We start from the raw sequence: 16,920 nt of genomic DNA, 5'->3' as shown, positions 1-16,920 counted from the left end.
CTTGCACGCGCCCACGACATCTCCGAAATATTATTTTATAAGTGGCCGGAAAATGTTCTCGGAATGGGACGAAAGTTGGCGTGCGGTCTTATTATAGTGTCTGTATATAGACCTTCCCCTTCCATTTTTGGAACCCTAAACCCCCTCCACCTACTTCTAGCCTTCCCCTCAGGATCCCCGCAGCTGCCAGCCACCTTCTCCTCGAATTCTGGCGGCACCCACTTGGCACGCCGCCATTCGCCAGCGCCGCCGCTTCAGCTGTTCCCAGCCAACCGCGCGCCTCCATGTCGCCCTGCCTCCCTCCACCTCCCGCAGGGCCCACTGAAGCCCATCTTAGGCCCGCCCCGGGCCGGATCTGGGCCCGGACGAGCTTGGCCGCGCCCTCATAGGCGCCTGCTCCGCCGCCGCTCATCGGCCTCGCCGGAGCACACCGACCCCTCCGCCGTCGTGCGCCCCGGGCCCGGATGCTCCGCGCCGCCCGTGAGATCCCTGCCTCGCAGCACCCGCCCAAGCCACGCCTTGCTGTCGCCCGCATACGGCGACCAGACCTTGCGGGAGAACGCTGCTCCTCCCTGGATCTCCTTCGCCGGTGCCCGCGCCTCGTCCAAGCTCCACCACCGGCACCGCCAGGCTCCTCTGCCACCGGATTTGGACCTCCCTACCCCTGCCTCGCCGTCCGGCGTCTCCCTGACCAGCTCCGCCGTCGGCCGGCCCGATCTTCTCCCTACATCGCCCTCGTCGGAGATGCTCGCAGCGCTGCCCCGCTCCCGTTGACCCGCGCCAACGTGTGGGCCGCGCCAGGCCCAACGCCCCTTCCGGCCTCCCCTCACCTCTGAACAGGTCTGGGCCCATGGTGAGCAAATCCCCAACACCCCTCCTCTGTTCCTACTTGGGCTTGGCCCGACTCTGCTACTGTTGAGGTCCCGTGCTCACTGTTTCGGCCCATGTTTTGTTTTTTTCGGCGCTGCGAATTTGTCATTAAATCCTAGACATGCATAATACAGAAATGCCCCTGTTTTAAACTGCTAATAATTATTTAACCATGCATCCAAATAAACCATGTCATATATGTAAAATGGTCAGAATTTCATCTAGTTTGATAATATCCAACTTTCATGCATGTTTAAAATGTTTAAAATGTTGTTTGTGTTTAATTTGCTTAAATGCCATGTTAAAATGCTTTATTTCATAACTAAATAACCGTAGCTCCATTTTAAATAAACTTTATATGTAAATGGGGTAGAAAAATGTATAGATTAACATAGTACTTTGCATGTTTGACAACTCTAAAATTATGTATAGGGCAGAATAGTACCAACTTTAAAATATGCACATGACGTTTTTTCTGGACTTGTTGCTTGTTGTTTCCGGCCTCATTTAAACTTGCCTAAATAGTTAGTTTATATATGCTTCACATCTTGCCATGTTTAACAACATTTAATATTGTGGGGTGCATAACTAGGAGTGAACTAAATAATCGAATGTGGTGTTTCCTCAATATGCAAGCTCCACTTAACTTGTAGTATTGTTTGTTGCACTTTGCCATGCCATGAATCATTAAACCGGACATGCATCATACTTGGTTGTGCATCATGCCATGTTTATGTGATGGTTGTTTACTATGTTGCTTGCTTATTTCCGGGTTGCTTCTCTCGTTAGCTTCGGTTTCGTTCTAGAGTTGTGAGGATTCGTTCGACTACGTCCATTTGTCTTCTTCATGGACTCGTTCTTCTTCCTTGCAGGATCTCAGGAAAGATGACCATACCCTCGAAATCACTTCTATCTTTGCTTGCTAGTTGTTCATTCTATCGGTATGTCACGCTACCTACCACTTGTTATATCATGCCTCCCATATTGCCATGTCAAGCCTCTAACCCACCTTTCCTGGCAAACCGTTGTTTGGCTAAGTTACCGCTTTGCTCAGCCCCTCTTATAGCATTGTTAGTTGCAGGTGAAGCTGAAGTTTGTTCCATGTTCGAACATGGATATGTTGGGATATCACAATATCTCTTATTTAATTTAATGCATCTATATACTTGGTAAAGGGTGGAAGGCTCGGCCTTATGCCTAGTGTTTTCTTCCACTCTTGCCGCCCTAGTTTCCATCATACCGGTGTTATGTTCCTTGATTTTGCGTTCCTTACGCGGTTGGGTGTTATGGGAACCCCTTGACAGTTTGCTTTGAATAAAACTCCTCCAGCAAGGCCCAACCTTGGTTTTACATTTGCCTAACAACCTATACCTTTCCCTTGGGAGTAATTAACCCGAGGGTCATCTTTATTTTAGGACGCGATAACTGCCACACGTGTGGTGTATTGGGTGGTTGTGCCACACGCCTCGTGTGGCATGGAGAAGAACCTGCCCGCACGACCGCGTCCGGGCACGCACAGCCACAGCCCGCACGTTCGCTGTGTGGCAAAACCGCCCACACGTCCGGGCCAGACGACCGCACTGCCCGCATGACCCAGCACGCCAGCCGTCCCGGGCTCCTTCCGATCCCTAGTTCGCCCTGCCGCCATTGTCTCCCACCTCTCAATCCCCTAACTCTATCGCCTTCCTTCTCTGGTTGCCATGGCAACCAAAGAGGATCCCTAGTGCCTTCCCATCGCTAACCACCACGACCCCTCCCACCCCAACTCGTCGTCCCAAGACGACGAGCTAAAACAGGTGGATCTCCAATGTCCTTCTGTTTCTCGACCTTCTACTGCCAAGAAATATGAACTTGCAAATTTTCCAATGAAGATGGCAACTAGATCAATGCTATCAGGGCAAACACCCCACGAATTTGTGTGTCTTTGCATTTGCCCACCAAAACATACGCCAGATCTGCCATGTACTATGCTAGAGTTGTGCCAAGCTTCTGGGTTGTCTTGGTGCGAGTAGTTGGTAATGGAGCGTGCGTAGGAATCACTATAAAAAAGGGAGAGAAAGGAGGAATTTGGCATAGGGAGAGAGGAAAAATAATTGCCACTTGTATCTAACGCCAGTTGCCATCTAACGTTGTCCGTAGTTGCCACCATGTTTATCTTATTGCTTGCCATCCTATTTTGTTATCTATTGCCATCGCTTCAAAATGATAGCTGGCATCCAGAATTCAGAAAAGAGAATGGATGTGCATGTCCTACTTGGCATGAGGTGTTGGTTGCCTACGCAAGAAATGTTATGAGATTGCCGTGTTATCTTCTACGTGCAAACAACAAGAATGCTTTTTGCGGCTTGTTGATGCGTTATTGTTCACGCAGTGACTAAAAACACTATGGCAGAAAAGAAAGCAAAAGAATGAATCATGAAGATGGCACTGATCCTTGGATTTCTCAAAGGCCAGAAATACCACCTTGGGATGCAACAGAGTATAATCAACTCATTTCTTCAGGGCTATTGCTGCCACTACTAGAGCACTACACGTACATCGGTACGATGCATGACAAACAAAGAAGAAACAGTTGCCATGTTCGTGACAATGAAGATGTCATTCTACTTATGTCCTACAATCTAATTTTTAGCAGGTTCTTATGACCAAACCACAATCAGGGGGGCAGCATGCAAGTTTCGTCACAGGGCGCTAACGCTGACAAATGTACGGGCAACCAACTTCAGCTAGCTAATGTGGCAAATCAAGGGAACGCATACGAAAAAGAAACTTACTGTTGTGGACATGAAATTAAACTTGCAAGGATGAAAAAGACTCACGAGTTATGTCAGGAAAATGTAGGACCTTCATGCAGCACGTGGCATCAGGCGGCAACCATGTACCTGCCATCAACGTCGTACACAGGTGAGTGCATGCAAGTGAAGTTGTGGACAGTGAGTTAGGAGAAAGGAACATATCTGACAGATGCAGTTGCCATGGCTGCACAGCTGCAGTGGCCATGCCTGGACAACTGCAGTTGCCATGTATAATCAAATGTGCCAACAATGTATAAACAACTGTGGATCACAAAGTGTGAACAAATCTGTGTGGCATGGTTGGACCACTACATGTGCCATGTTGAACAAACTACATTTGCCATGCAATGACCAACTGCTACCATGACCATAGGTTGTTACGCTGGAACCACATCGGCAAACGTCTCATGGAAAGCTTCACAATTGCAGGAAAGCGCTATTGTAGATAGAGCACATCAATTTGGAATGACAGACCACACAAGATCGGCACATGTGGCACAACAAGGTAAAAAATAATGTGAACCAGAAAGCAGCACTGCATTTGCTTTTGTGGGAATAGCATGTGAGGAAAAGTAGATTTGTAACGATGGTGGTGGAAAAAACAAACAAAAAATGCTACCAAGTGGTCGGGTGCAAAAAGAGTCGTATATTTTCTTCGGGATTTGCCAATGGCTATAAGAGTGGGTGCAACATTCATTATTGTTCACATTTGCCTACTGAGCTCAGGCCTAGAATACAAGTTTTGGTGCTAGAATATACTGGTTGCCATGTGTTGGCAACAATAGTTGCCATGTATGTTGGACTGTAGCTGCCATTGCTATATACTACAAGTTCTGATGCTAAAAGACACTGGTTGCCATGTGTTGGCAACAGTAGTTGCCATGTTGTTGGACTGCATCTGCCATTACTGGAGAATTATAGTTGCCATGCATGGCCATATGCAGATTCACGGCTTGTTGTGTGACTGATGTCATGCAAAATCACATGCAGTTGTTGTACTTCGTTACGATAAACATGCCATTCAACCAAAATCTTACGCTCGTACCTGGTTTTTTTATTACAGGACCTTCAACTACAATTAACAGTGGCGCGAGGACATCTACTGCGGGGAGCTCTGAGCGCACGGAAGACGCGTTCCACCAGCCAGCCAACACTCATGCCACAAACAATGCCGAGTCAGTGTCGGAAATGGCAATCGTTCCAACAATACCGACAAGCACACCTTTGCAGACCAGCACAAGCAACACTCAAGCAGATGAAACAGCCGCCGATACTGAAGTGAATGATGAAACCGATGATGGAGCACAAGGGGATGAAGATGGTGGGCAATCAGAAATCATAGTACCTCAGGCACCGTATCTTGGGCAGAGAATTGATTCATTTGAAGATGCAAAGGAATTCTACCAGACATATGCAAAGTTCCATGGGTTTGCGGTCAACACCGAATACCATAGGAAAATTAAAAAAACTAATGAGTACAGCAGAGGTGAGATCAGGTGCTACAAGGCACGAAGAAACAAGAAGGGCAAAGGTGATGCGCCTGTCGTTCTGGAACGAAAAAGAGGTATCATTTTCAAGCCGGAATGCCATGTCCAATGTAAGCTGAACGTAGATGGAGCACAGTGGGTGGTCAATGAATATTTTGACGAGCACAACCACGAGCTAATAAAGACGTTTGACATGGTAAAATTTTTGACCGCCCACAGGGGATTCACCCCCTTGAGAAGAAATTCATAAAGCTGCTACATGATTGTAACATCGGTCCATCAAGAATGGTCCAGATACTCTCCCTCATCCATAGCAAAAGTGGGACTCTGAGTAGCATGCCCTACATACTGGCGGACGTCACAAACCTAAAGGCAAAGTACCATAGAGAAAGCAAGTTGGCTGACATAGAAGCCACGATAGCCTACTTTGATGAGAAAGCGAAAGAAGATCTAGATTTCTTTTATAGGATAAGATTGGACGATGAGGACCGTGTCAGGAACATGTATTGGGTGGATGGTGCTGCAAGAAGAGCCTACAAACATTTCCGAGACTGCATTTCATTCGATGCGACATATCTCACTAATATGTACAAGATGCCATGCGCCCCATTCATAGGAATAAATAACCACAATCAGTCATTGCAGTTCGGATGCAGGCTCATTCGGAACAAAGACACGGATGGGTACATTTGGCTATTCAAGACCTTCTTGGAGTGCATGGGTGGACTTGCTTCGATGAACATAATAACAGACCAGGATTTTAGCATGCGTGTAGGCATAGAGGAGGTCTTTCCGTTGGCGGTGCACATGCACTGCAGGTGGCACAATATAAAGAAGGCTGAGGAGACGCTAGGACCGTTCTTTGCTGACCGTCCAGAGCTGCACAAGGCATTTGAGCTGTGCATGGACCACAACTTGACGGTGGAGGAGTTTGAAAGGAGTTGTATGGCTATGATTGAAACATATCAAGTCCAAGACCACGAGACGCTTGCTAGCTTGTGGGAAAAGCGAATGTACTGGGTGTTGGCCTACTTCATGCAGTGTTTCTTCCCGTTTCTGCAGACTACACAGCACAGTGAGGGGTTCATTGCTGTTTTGAAGCGGTACGTCAACCCTGGCAACTCATTGCTACAGTTTGCCAAGCAGTACAATGCTTTGCAACAAAAAATACTGGGGTCCGAGCTACAACAAGAAGCAAACACCGCGCTCAAGCAGCCAAAATTGCTAACGTATTTACCAATGGAGAGGCAGATTAGCAAGATATACACCAACAAGATTTTTAACAAGTAAGTCAGTTGTGTTACAATATTATTTGCACAATCATGGAGGTAGTAGGTGCCATGTAGAATGCAATGCAGTTGAAAAGCTTATTTGAAAATGGAGATTTTTTTAAAGTAGCCATTGAGTACAGAGTAACCATGATATGTAGTTGCCATGTTTAATGAACTACAGTTTGTCGTGTTTAATGAACTATAGTTGCCATGTTTACTCAACTGCAGTTGCCATGTTTGCTCAACTGCAGTTGCCATGTTTCATGAACTGTAGTTGCCATGTTTAATGAACTTTACTTCCACTAGCCATGATGGTATGGAATGCAAATGCCAAATGAAGTTGTTATGTAGTTGCCATGTTTAGTGAACTGCAGTTGCCATGTTTAATGAACTGTAGTTGCCATGTTTACTCAACTGCAGTTGCCATGTTCGATGAACTGTAGTTGCCATGTTTGAACGAACTATAATTCCATTGGTCACAAAAACAAAAGGTGCTACAAAAAACTTCACACAAGAGTTTAACAAAAACCACACAAAACTTGCAGATTCCAGGAAGAAATAAAGCATGCCAGCATGTACATGGCTTTCCATGTGGACGAACATACGTTCAAGGTGTGTTATATCATGGGCATGTCGGATTCAGAACCTGAAGACCCGGACAAGGGAAGGAACTACTTTGTGAAGGCATCGATAAGCGAAGGTGAATACTACTGCCAATGCTGCAAATTCAAACGAGACGGGATTGTGTGCTGTCACATACTAAAAGTAATGGACATGAAAGCGGTGACACGAATGCCCCCCCCATTTCATAAGGCGGCGATGGACTTGGGACGCTCACGACGCATTGGTGCCGCAAACATCAAACGCAGTTTTGGCTATGCGTGACGAGAGACCAGAGTCAACCATGGAGGCCGTGAGGCATGTTGTGTTGACAAAGAACTATGCTGAACTAATTGATGAAGCGTGCAAGAGTGATGAGACAGCGAGGGTCGCAGAAAAACACAGGAAGGCCCTCAAAAGAGAGCTTGATGAGATCAAGAAGAGGAAAGCTGAGGAAGCCTTACACAGGTTCCCCCGCACATCAAGTGTTCCTTCATCCACGGGGCCATCATCTGAAAACTCAGAGGTAGGATCTGGAACAGCAAGCACACGAACCCAGGTTAGGAACCCGCCCCGTTCCATCACGAAAGGGCATCCAAAAGAGATAAGATACAAATAGGGATTGGAGATTCAAGCAGCAAAACACAAGAAACCAAAGAAAGGGACGGGCAATCCATAAGCAACATTGGAGCACTGTGACTTAGTCCATGGTGACATTTTTTTTCTAATCTAGATGTTCTAAATTTTGTAAAAATTGGAGAGTGACTCTTCAGGGGCATCAGAATGTGAAGCAAAATGCCATGAATGAATAACTGCAGTTTCCACGTGTATGGTACTGAATTTTCCATGTTACTTGAACTGAATCTGCCATGCAATTTCTACTGAATCTGCCATGCCATTTCTACTGAATCTGCCATGCCATTTCTACTGAATCTGCCATGCCATTTCTACTGAATTTTCCATGTTATTTGTACTACATCTGCCATGTTAGTTGTACTGAGTATGCCATGTTAGTTGTACTGACTCTTCATCGCGTAGATTTCCATGTTCAGTCAGCGCATTTTAGTCACACATATTGTATTGTGGTGCAAACTATGGGGAACAAGTTGAAACGGTCTCATGAAGCAACCGCACAGGTTACGGCTGCATGATCAAACTACCATGCTAGTCGGTATAGTTAGCAATGAAAAAAGAACCAAACAGACAAATGAAGAAGGACGATAACTTTCACTAACCGCATCTGATGAACTACATTTGCCATGTTTTCAAACATCATAGATGCAGTCAAAACATGAAACTGATACTACCAACGATGAACGCATAATAATACTGAAAAACATAAACGTATCTGCTGCCACACCTAAAAAATAGGTTCACATCCACACATATATTATAGAAACATATTCAAATGTCGCTCACAGACCACTACTACATACTAGGCTACGCGGAGATGCAGTCATAACATAGTACACGAACATGGTTTTGAAAAGAACGAAAGTAATACCTTACATTCCTCGGCAACAGAATGTAAGGTAGGCGTTCGGTATGGAGCACCGTACTCACTTGTACTTCCTGGTGGCTTTCTTGACAGCTTCCTCTATGAACTCACGTGCGTTGGAACGCGTTTTGAAATCTTCATTCATCAACCAGTTCCATGTGTAAATTTTGCGGAGCTCGACAACCATTGCAGCTGTGACAACACGAACCCGTCGACCTTCCCACTTTGCAAGGTATTCCAACATGTGAAAGCCACAGTCGTGCCTAAACAATAAAAGAATCGGATGAGCTCACAAAGAACAGAGAGAAAAATTGTAAACTTCAATTCAGAGGTGACAAGAGGGTTAGCATTGGTGTAGAGGACACATGAAGAAAAAGATAGTAATTACCCGTTTCCTTGCTTCGTAGTCACCACGTACTCAATTGGAAAACGTCTGATTTTGACCTTTGAGTTTTCATAGTGACAGTTCCATGTCTCTTTGAGGTTGTTGATGAAGTATTCAGCATGCGTAGTAAGGTCTGCATCAGCTTCTCAACGCATTGAATCAAGCACCTCAAAACGTTGGTTCTTTAGGTCAAGGCAAATCGCGTAGTGGTGACCACACTTGTCGTGTGGGTCGTGTGGTGCAAGCTCCTGGAACATGGGGAACAAGACCTACAAACAAAAATGAAGGAAAGAAGAAGCAGAGTTCACATTAAGAACATAAATGATGTAGTTGGGAAAATGACATGTAAAGATATCACCGATTACACTAACAGGCACATGAGTGACATAAAAGCATCAAGGGTCCAAGAAAAGTAGACCAACGTATAATGTTTAGTTATAATGGGTAATTAAAAATAAGTTGCCATCCATGAACAAAGTTGCCATGTATTTTAGTTTGAAGTTGCCACATGGGTTGTATTAAGAAAGCAAATCAGAAGTCATATTACATGGCAGCTGTTGCCACATGAAACAACTGTCACAAAACAGGGTGTAGCCCACATTTGAAGCATAGCTACTGGAAAAAAAACATGGGAGGAAAAATGTGCAAAAAAGGCAGGAGTACTCACACATTTCTTCATTGTGAGTTTGAAATCACCATGCGCAGCAAAATGCTTCCTCGGGATTTTCTGGTGGAAGTCACCATCCCATATTTTGCACGTCATAGTGTACTGCATGATTGTTTTGTCGGGAGACATATCCATATGCATGTTGATGAACTCAATCCCACATGCAACTACATTCTTCGACATTTTACCAAGTGGCCTCACAGACTCGGCAAGATCACCCAGGTCAACGTACGTCGCATCACATTGTATGATCTTGGTTCTGTCCAAACATGAGCTGTATGAAAATGATATAACATGAAAGAATCATGTCTACTAAGTAAAAAAGAAAATAAAACATAAACAGAGCATATCTAGAAATAGCAAAAGGATGAATAGTAAAAAGAGCAAAGCAAATGAGAGGTTTATGTGGGTGTGGTCATTACGCTTTCAGCTCCTTCATGTGATTGCTGTTGGACCTCGCATTTCCAAAGCGCTTGACAATTTCGTACAATTGGTTCTAATCCTTTGTGGCCTTGACTTCCGGCTCATAATCATCCGCGGGTGGCGTGTGAACTACCCTATGCTGCCTCACAAAACTAGGGGTGGCACTTCTAATGGTATCCTCAGATACCGACTCAGCAGGAATGTTGGAACTTGATTGGCCCTGACCTTGTGAGGACCTCCTATGCAATGCTGCCTCCTCAATCCTGTGGTAAGCTTCATCAAGTGACAGCGTAGTCTCCTCAGAGGTGGGTGCAAGGATAAAAAAAGTGGGTTAGCATACCTAGAAAACACAACAAATTTAGTGTGAAAGAAAAGTTGCAGAATATGAAATGTATGCACAAAAAGTAGGGAGTTGCCATGTGCAATGCATTGTAGTTTCCACGTGACAACAACTACAGTTGCCATGTTGTATCAACTGCAGTTGCCATGTGCTTGCAGAATGGAAAATGCAGCATGGCAACAGAAAATGTAAGTGACAGCATGCAAGCAAATCCAGTTGCCATGTCCATCAGATAACATTTTCCATCACAAAAGTGAGAACCCAAAAAAGTGGTTGGGACAAAAGTCAGACTAAAAAGATGTATACACGAAAATGAAAAATGCATAAGAAATGTACCTTGCACAATCGGCTCTGCGAACTTCACAGCCTTCCTGCCCTCGACCATTGGCTGCGCCATCATTGGGGCCATGCCTGCCGGGAAAGCAAAGGCAATTGGTAAAGAATCTTGCACCACTAGTTCATCTTGACTGCGATCGATGCCAAGGCTACAGCTTGGTGGGGTGAAGGCCATTGGGTGCCTCTCCTGCCTGCTGGCTGGACCGCGAACAACTTGTTGGGCAGAATCCAAGGGTGAAAGATCGATAAATATTTCTGCATTGGTCATTGCAGAATCATCGGGCTTATTCGTAGGGTGGGGCGTGCTGTTAGCAGTATCAATCGCAGCTTCCTTGGCAATCTTCTTGTTTGGGCTGTAGGGACACCGATGTTGACTGGGAGCTTAGAAGTGCGCAGATTTAAGCTGGGGTTATCCACTGCGGGGAAAGACGCAGTCTACTTTGCACGTTCAACTCCGTCAGTCGTGCCCGGCTTGCCACCTGGGTCGGTTGTACTCTGGTCTTCCGTTCTCTCCATAACATTGCTTCTAGAAGGTGGCAGGAACAATGTGGACGCAGGCACATAACCAGAGTCATCTCTGATGCTCCTAGCTATAGCCGGCGTGTTGGGTATGTCTGCAGATTGCTTGCGGGGGCGACGACGCCTAGGTGGAAGACCAGCTAGCATAACAGTCACCTTGGCAACCTCCGGAGCACCAGAAGCTGGAGCTGTTGTGCCAAGAGTCTCACCTGTGGATGGCATATCATTATGAACTGTCGCCTGAGCCCCTTCTTTCGTGGACGTAGAAGTGCCACCACCCACGCACTTGGAATCCGTCTCAGATGAGCGGGAATCTTCCTTGCTTAGGTTGTTCTCGGGGGCGTCCACTTCAACACTTGCTGATCGGGTGGCATGGCTCATAGCAGCATCCTTCATTGCCAGCAGAGTGGGCAATATTTCAGCAGTCCTGGCAGATACCGACTCGTCACTCCTAGATGTACAGATGCCTGCTGTCATAGCCTGCACATCTGCAACCGGCGGAGATGGCCGGCCGCTTGCATCAAAGCTAGTGGGAACAGTGGACGGTGCAGCAACATGTTTGTGCACTGGTGCCCCATGAACGTCTGAGTTGCCACCTGTCAATAGCTTTGAGTGTATGCGTTTGAGTGGGTCTCTGGGGTTCTTCTTGGTCACGCATGTGGTAGTCTTCTTCACCCTAAAAACAAAAAAAACACGAACATTGTTAGATGAACAGCTGATAGTTGCCATGTATGTGGAATAAGAGTTGCCATGTGGCCCAGTTAGCAGTTGCCATGCAGAACAAGCAGCAGTTGCCATGGTACACATCTTAAAAAATATAAGAAATGTGTGATGTGCGAGGACTGCCATTTCCAAACTAGGTGTGGATGAGTGCACAAACAGATGGAAAAGCTGGTAGTTGCCATGTAGGTGGAATAAGAGTTGCCATTTTGCCTGGTTAGCAGTTGACATGCAAAACAAGCAGGAGTTTCCATGAAGTAAAAAGAAATAGAGCATGGGAGAAACAATAGTTGCAATGTGGGACTGATGGCAGTAGCCCATGTGGCAAGCTGAACAGCTGCATTCAAAAGCCAAAATATAGCAATATGGCAATGAAAAAAGAACAGGGATAGCCTACTTCTTGACCGTCTTCCTCAAATCTGGCAACACGACAAGATCACCGGTGTTGGACATCGACGTACGAGGAGATGACCTAGTGGAAGGTGTGTCACCAGCAATAGGGGCACCCTTGTTCAATCGAGCAGAAACACGGGTTGGCGTTGGTGCTTGTTTCTTCGTAACTGCTCGTCCACCAGATGTCACCTCGCTGCACATATAAGAAAGAGGCAAAAAAGGTGCCAAGTGTCAGACACGAAAATCGTTGCCATGCTTAGAAAAAACAAATGGCAAAGGGGGTCAGTCTATTCGAAAGGATAGACAAAACAAAACACTAAAATAGAAGTCGAACCTTCTCCTAGCAGCTGAGGGATCGGTCCTAGGTTCTTGATAGGAGAGCCCTGCCCAACATCCTCTGGATCCCTCCCCCTCTTTGAGGGCGACACCCCCTTGCCTCTCGCAGCTGTCTGTTCTTTGACTTTCTCCGGTGAGGGGACATGTGGTACACCCTTGCCCTTCTTACCACCTGCACGAACGTCGACATGTTCATCATCATCGGTGTCATGTTGCACGTTCTCCATGTCATCGTCATCGTCCTTGTCGAGAGCAACATCTCCATCTAGTTCATCTTGTGTGTCAGCAAGCTCCTGCGAGTTGTTGTAGTCATACCGACCACGGCAACTAGTTGGCTAATGTGTCCTTTCTGTAACGAATGGAGTGAACAGCCTCGCAACCGCGTCGCTGTCAGAGCCATTAAGGGACGTCCAATCCTCAACCAACTTCCCGAGCAAGCTGGTCATTCCGGATGCAAACTGCCCAATTAGATGCTCAACAAGTGCCCTCGCCTGTGCATGAAACAAGAAGCAGCAGTAACCAAACATATTAAAGTCATGTGCACAAGATCAAAATAAACCAAACACTACCATAGATATGTATCCTTGATTACCTCAACAGGACAAGATAGAGCTGAGTGCATGTCCATCCACTTTCCAAAGTTTTGAGGCCCACCAAACACACTGTAGTCTATAGCATGCTTGACCATCAGCTGGAAAAAACCAAAAAACAGCTAGCATGTAATGAGAGAAAACAATGAACACTAACTAACAGTTCATGTATTGCAAGAAAAAGAGGTACAAGATAGAAGTTTCAAAATGGATGGTAGAGTTGCCATGTGGCTTAAGACATGGATACCATGCGCAGACAGCCATGGCTAACAAGGTAGTCATCTCTTGTTAGCCATGGACGGTTGCCGTATGGGGATTTTTTCATATGTTATGCAACGTCAAAAATTGAACGAATGTCATGCAAAGAAAGAAGCCAGAACTAACCTGTAGTTTCCCGTATTTTGTATCAGTTATCTTGTCCGCGGCAAGCACCACCTTGACATCATCGTAAGTCCACGCAGAAATAGCAAACTTGTCTGGAGGCGGCGGGCCTCCTATCCCAGTAAAGTCCACAGTGGACATATCAAGACGATCGACGTACATGAGCTGATGTACAACAATTTAAAAAGAAAAAATATGAGTTGCCATCATGGTATTTTGCAAAAAAGAAGCTAATGTATGTTCCTTCAATCATCAAGTTGGAGGGCATGAAGAAGGAAAGAGTTGCCATGTATTTCTGTTAGTTGCCATCTATATGCGTTAGTTGCCATCTAGTTATGTTGGCAGTTGCCATCTAGTTATGTGGGCAGTTGCCATCTTGTTATGATGGTAGTTGCCACAATGTCACCATCATGGTTTCCATGCATGCTCAAGGAGCTAGGAGTGTTTGCAAAAGAGTAGTACAAAAATACCATTAAATGGAGTCGACAACCCTTCCGGTACATCTTCTTTGAGAATGCATCATGCAGGAAGTCCGCAATGAACTTACACCAATTCATGTTCTTCACTTCTTTCATTTTTGCCTGCACAACACAAATTTCAAGACAAGAAGTTGCTGCATTAGAAATCAAAATGGGAAAACATCAAAAAACTGGCAGTGACTGGCTTACAGATGACAGAGGAGTCAAAAGATTGAAGGAAAAATGAAGGAGTAGAGATAGAGCATTCACCAGGATGGGGAAGCATTTGTTCCTTGGGCGAAGAGATGTGGTCAGCACGAAAACAGCTGAGATCAGGTACATGAGTAGCTTCATCTTAAAAACTTCGCCATGGATTTTCATGCCCTCCAGCGAATTTGCCAGCACGGTCGTGTTCGGCATGGATGTCATCCCAGTAAACAAACGGGCAAACAACGTTTCCTCAATCATATTATTAACCTCATACGGGACTTTGATTTCTCCACAGGGCACACCCAACATGCAGAACACGAATTCCTCATCTAACAGCAGTCTTCCATGTCCCGGAATCACAAATTCGCTAGAGGCGGGCTCGTAAATCTTACCGAGCCAGTCGCATGCATGGTTCACTAGATTCTTGCACCGAACATCCATCAGAGCCTGCATCCCCAACTCAGCAGCAGCTCCCTTCTGGTCGTCGGTGAATCCCTCGGTCAATATAGCCAAGCGTTCCTGTGAAGCCCTATTGCGATTACGTTTCTTCTTCTGCAAAACAGAGAAATGATCATTTGTTTCCATGTTTCACTATCATGAAGGTTTAGACCCTATCAAACGATTGCAAACTCAACATGACATTCAAAACATATGGGGGAAGGGGGCTGGGGGGGTGGACAGTTACCTCATCATCGTCTGTTGTCCATCTAGTTGCGCGATTCTGCCGCAGTAACTCCATGAAATCATCATCATCGTCCTGATGATCGCTGCAAGCCATTCTGCTGAGGTAAGAACAAAGAAAAATGTCAGGGTGAAAATGAAAGTATGAGTAAGCAGTTGCCACCTAACAGAATGTACTTGCCACATGGGCTCAATTGAAAGTGGAAAAAAGTTTAGGCAATATCGTATGAACACCCACACCCCCTATGATTGTCCAACAATAAATGTGGCAACAAAACACATTGGCTTCATTTGAAAAATGTACAGATCATAAGGCACTTGAAACAAAATGCTGAAGTTGCCATGTTAGCACAAGATAGTACGAAAGAAAGGCACAAATCTTCGGCTGCAAAAACATATAATGTGGCAACTCACACTCTGCCCTCATACAAAAAATGAGTTGTCATATATTCAAAGGCAAATGTACTAGGTTGAAATTGCCATGTTGAAATGCAAGACAATTCAGAAATTGTTGAAAACATCTACTGAACAACCTGTAATGTGGCAACTCACACACTAGCCTCATATTAAAAATGAGTTGCCATGTAGTGTGGCCAAATATGTTCAGATATCACAAGTTTGCATGGCAAAACACAAAATTGAGTATATGGTACAGTGAATTTGCCACATTATCCTGCCTATGTCATGGCAACAGCCATAGTGCGTTAACAAAAATACTTGCCACATGGAAATCATACTTGTGGCAACTGACGCATTTGATCAGGAAATTAGTTGCCATCCAGTGCACATAGTTGTCATATATTCAAAGGCAAATGTACTAGGTTGAAATTGCCATGTTAATATACAAGACAATTCAAAAAGTGTTGAAAACATCTACTGAACAACCTGTAATGTGGCAACTCACACACTGACCTCATATTAAAAATGAGTTGCCATGTAATAAGGTCAAATATGTTCAGATATCACAAGTCAGCATGGCAAAACACAAAATAGTCTATTGTACAGTGAATTTGCCACATTATCCTGCCTATATCATGGCAACAGCCTTAGTGTGTTAACAGAAATACTTGTCGCATGGAAATCATACTGTGCGGCAACTAACACATTTGATCAGGAAATTAGTTGCCATCCAGTGCACATAGTTGCTGAAACTTCCATGACTACCTATTTAGTACACTTTATCATTCCTACAGCATGGCAACAGCCATAGTGTGTGCACACAGTTGATCAGGGAATTAGTTGCCATCCAGTGCAGATAGTTACTGAAATTATCATGTCTACCTTCATACTGCACTTTGAAAAAGAACTACCAAGATCTAGGGTTCATTGGAGACTATCATAACCTGAAATTCGTCAACAAAAAACTTCCTGCACCGATCGCAAATAGCATTTCGAGACAAATACATAACTAATGGCTAGAAAAACGTCGGATCAATCCCAATGCAGAACCATGATGTGGCTGCGGGCAGGCCGAGCCACACCGGCATGAAAGCCGCCGCGACGGCGGCCAAACTATGCAATGCCACCGAAAACGACCAGCACAGGACTCCGCCACCGGCGGGAATGCCGGAGCATCGCGAATCCGCCTAAATCTCGATGAATCTCGAGCGGAACATTGACCACAGAGGAGAGGGGAGAAATGCAGGGAAGGAACGTGACCGTGGGAAGGAGCATTGCCTTCACTCTGTAGGCACTCCGGCGAATACGCTCCGGTCCGGCAAGTCCCACCGACGGCCGCGAATGTCGTCGACTCTTCCGCCTCCGCCGTCGCCTTCTCCTCCCGCCTTCTCTTCCAATCGAATGAACTACGGGGTGGGTTGGGTGTGTAATGAAGGGGAGAGTAAATGGAACCGTGAGGGGAGGGGGGCGAAGTGCGCGACGTGGTTGACGGCAACCGCAGTTCGGGCATGGCGTCTGGGCGCAGAGCAGTTCCACCGCACGCCTCCGAGTGGCAACCGTT

Source organism: Triticum dicoccoides, chromosome 2A (assembly GCF_002162155.2).
Source record: "Triticum dicoccoides isolate Atlit2015 ecotype Zavitan chromosome 2A, WEW_v2.0, whole genome shotgun sequence".
NCBI lineage: Eukaryota > Viridiplantae > Streptophyta > Magnoliopsida > Poales > Poaceae > Triticum > Triticum dicoccoides.
This window is presented reverse-complemented; position numbering follows the sequence as displayed.